We start from the raw sequence: 4,486 nt of genomic DNA, 5'->3' as shown, positions 1-4,486 counted from the left end.
CACGGATCATCCTCACAAACTGATTATTCCGAGCATCAGTTTGTGAGGCCTTCACCATATCCCACTCTGATTATCTTGTTCTTATCTTATTCATGATTTCATTTATATTATGCTTTACCTTGATTATTATTGTTCATGATTGTGTTATCGAGTATGTGGGAGGCATGGTTGCTCGATACTTGATCCTTGGGACTATGGATCACATACCCGGGTATGCCAGGTAGGGTACCGGCTAGGTGGATGTGACACAAGGTGTCACATCCACCTAGCCGGTACCCGATCTGGAATACCTGGAAGAGTGATCCACAGTCTCGAAGATCAAGTTTAGGAACGATCATATCCACTTAGCACAATAACATAATCAAAAGCAAGAACAAATCATTGTATTCAAGTAATTTAATAATAAAAATCAAGAAAGGATCACAAATGAACATCAGAGTGTGAAAAATTATACCAATAGAATAAATGAAAAGGTAGAGTGAGGCAGAAATTGTGACATCCACCCAGCCGGTACCCTACTTGGTGTACCCGGTGTGTGATCCACAGCCTTGAGGATCAAGTATTGAGGAACCAACCTCCCACATATACAATAACATAATCATGAACAAGATAAAATCAATATAATATCATATAAACAATGAGATTAAGATAAGAATAAGAGAGACAATATAATTAGAGTGCGGAATTAAATGATACCAGTATATGAAAAATCACAAGTAAAGAGTATGTGGAGAAATCACTCCCCAAATCGCAGCGGAAAAGTAGTTCGAATACAATTAAGGGTTACAATCAAGTTCTCAAAGAAAGGAATGAAAGGGATAAATATCTAAATTAATGTCTCTTCGGTCTTATACAGTATATCCTCATAAACATAAACAAATGAAACAAGACATGGCCAGCTCCTCTCCAGGGTGGGACAAATCTTGGTATGCAGTATAATCCATCGAGGGATCTTTAGAGTAATCCTCGTGATTGCAAGCACCTTGATGGTAGTAAGCTTTGTCAACGGGCATCTCGTAGTATGGGCCATCATATTCCTCTGTTCCTGCAGGATAGTTTAACAAAGCATTTGCACAAAAGGAGTGAGTTCAAAAGAACTCAGCAAGGCAAGTTATCCCATAATAACATAAATAACATGATACAAAACATACCATGATGCGAGATGATATGAAATAGATAATGCATGTATGAATCTAACTCTATGTATGCTGGTCTCTATGGCAGACATGCTTTAAGTCGTAGCACCATACTTCTTTGGGAAAAGTCCAATCACTCGGCTCCGGTTGGTAATGGGTCCTGCATCCCTCTCGGACAATCCATTGCTGGGGTTTCGGTCACCATTCTCTCACATCACCATTTGGTATAAGTATTGGTGCATGTCAAGGTAAAGCCTAGCCCAATGCAAGTCATCTACTCAGTCGTATAAAATCAGATCCAGATACTTCCCCTATGGCACCAACCAACTCGATTCAGTATCCTTCACATTAGAGTCAGTGTATCCTATGGCTACAACCATCTTGGACTACGGACTCATCAACCCTATTGGTCATCCACAAATAATAGACGGGAAGCTCTCACATCCTCTCACAGATATAACTCACTGATCTCGAGCGCCCGTGAGCCCAAGTCTACTATTTGCAACTCTACCAATAAATGGCCTCTCATGAGTATCCACAATGTGATCTATGACCTCTCACGGATATAACACACCGGTCTCGAGTGCCCACAAATCCACATTGCTACCACGGGTCATTCGGTCCCAATACCCTTCCAAATTGGGTCTGATACAACAAGGACATCCTAGCCAAACACCGCTAGACAAGCCCTATGTATGACATCCAATAATCTGGGTAAACATCAAAGCGCACTATCGAAAATATCCCATTCTATTCCCACAGATGTCCAAGGACAGAAATGTCAAAAGGACATTCCCCAATCCCAAATCATACTTAATCAATCACATTCCTAATTCAATCATATGATACACAAATGATATTTCATCATATAGAAAGATATATAATAACATGATCAATCACACATGTAATTAACATAATGAATATTCATGATCACAAAAGAATACATAAGTATGACATTATTGTACTTAAGGTATTTACAACGGTCATACAATGTTAAGAATACAATAATGAAAGTAAATCTAAGAAGTTCCCAAAATAGAAACAAGATTAACGCATTCTATGTAATTATGGTAACAACCGTCCTTACCTTAACTCAAATCGAAGATGGTCCGGATATCAAGGAGAATAGTCCCAAGGTTAGTACTTGAACCCTAGAAGTCATAGGTGCAATATTAGAAGAAAAACCAAGCAAACTGGTGGTCAAAATGGCCAAATACATCAAAGCTGTATTCTGCTGGCTGACTGCTTGGTTGACTGACCCAGTCGACCAGGCAGTCGACCAAATGAACAGTAACGGAGCTGAAAATGAAATTTTGATCCGAAACCTCGCTTTCGGCCCTCGGATCACTCCGAAATTTGAAAGGAATGTTAGGAACAGTATACTAAGACTATCTAATGAAGATTTAACATATAACAAGGATCAAATCAAGATTCCCCAATTTGAAACCCTGACTTTCTAATTGCTAAAATCATGTTCTTCAATGAAATCAATTGCAATGCAAAGGGAAATTAGGGATTCAATCAATAGAATGATGAGCAATAGATTAGAGACAATTACTAACATGTAATCAGACCTAGTATGCTAGAGAAATCAATTTAGAAGATGAAATCATGTTGTTATGAAGAAAATCATAGGAATGCTAGGTTATGAATCATGTATAAGGAACATAGCATTGATAGAATAGAAATGGGGGTTTATACTATTGCAAGGAAACAATAGAAGAGGTGGTTACAAGGTTGCAACACCTTCTTCATAGTCCCAACAACAAGAATAAGATGAGATAAGAGTATATTAGAGAGAGAATGAGAGATTACATACCTTGTAGATGAGATTAGAGAAGAGAAACTAAGAATCTTGTAGGAGTTCTTCACCAATAACAAGGAGAGGCCTAAGAGGAGTCTTCCCACGTTCTCAGGAGGTTCTAGCAATAGAATAGAGTCCTAACTACGAAGTCTACTTAAGTTGTCACATCCACCCAGCCGGTACCCCATCAGGCATACTCGGGTATGTTATCCACAGCCCCGAAGATCAAGTATCGAGCAACCATGCCTCCCACATACGTGATAACACAATCATGAACGATAATAATCATGGTTTAAGCATATAATAAAGAATCAATAATAAGATAAAACAGATAATCAGAGTGCAGAATAAAGATGATACCAATATATATAGAATCCAAAAAGGAAAGAAAGAGAGAGTGATCAGAAGTCACTTCCTCATATAGCAGCGGAAAGTAGCAATTTAAGTTAAGTTTACAAATCACATCTAATGAGTATATCAAAGAAAGTTAAATTACATATCTGGTTTTAAAAGAGAATCCAGAATGTAACATCAAACAAATGTTTCATCAGTCACATAAAACACATCCTCATAGGTATAAATATCTGTGGTCCAATACAACTGCTCCAACACCAGTGTTGGTCTAATCCTGGTGTGCAACATAGTCCTCTTCAGTACCCTCACAATAATCTTTATAGTAGCCACTACCCTGAGGTTAGTGTGGCTCATCATAGGGTGCTTCGAAGGACGTGCCATTGGACTCTTCAAAACCTGTAGGATAGTCTAACAAAGCAAATGCACAGAAAGGAATGAGTTCAAAGGAACTCAACAAGGCATTTAATCCATAATAAATAAACCATATGATACAAGTCATAACATGATGCAAATGATATGAGACAGAAGATGAAATTATGATTCTAACTCTACATATGGTAGTCTCTATAGTAGACATGCTTTAAGTCATAGAACCATACTTCCTTGGGTAGGTCTCAAATCACTCTTCCCTCAACCATCCAGGTATCTTGGGTTCTCTGGTGTAAATTGGGTCCATCATCCATCTCGGACAATTCCATGGCTGGGGTTTAGGTCACACCACTCTCTCACATCACCATTGGTATAAGTATTGGCGCATGTCACGGTAAAGCCTAGCCCAATGCAAGTCATCTACTCAGTCATACCATGTCAGATTCAGATACGTCCATTCCTCGCCCCGAGTGATCCTTTCTAGTATCCTTCACACTAGAGTCATGGATATTACTCACCGGACTCATCAACCCCATTTGTCACATCCACCCAGCCGGTACCCTATCTGGCATGCCCGGGATGTGATCCACAGCCCCGAAGATCCATAGTTCAGGGACCACATAATCCACATCGACGATAATACAATCATGAACAGATAATAATCATAAACTAACAATGAATGATCATGGAATTCAGAAATAAGGTATCAGACATAATCAGAGTGCGGAAATAAATATCAAATCAGATAAATTAAGAAGGCAGTGGGCGGAATCCACTCCTTCACCAAACGGAAGTGAGGTCAAAATTTAGTTAAGTACAAGTC

This window comes from Hakea prostrata, chromosome 2, assembly GCF_041222555.1.
Source record: "Hakea prostrata isolate BN-2017 chromosome 2, UWA_Hpros_2, whole genome shotgun sequence".
Lineage (NCBI taxonomy): Eukaryota > Viridiplantae > Streptophyta > Magnoliopsida > Proteales > Proteaceae > Hakea > Hakea prostrata.
This window is presented reverse-complemented; position numbering follows the sequence as displayed.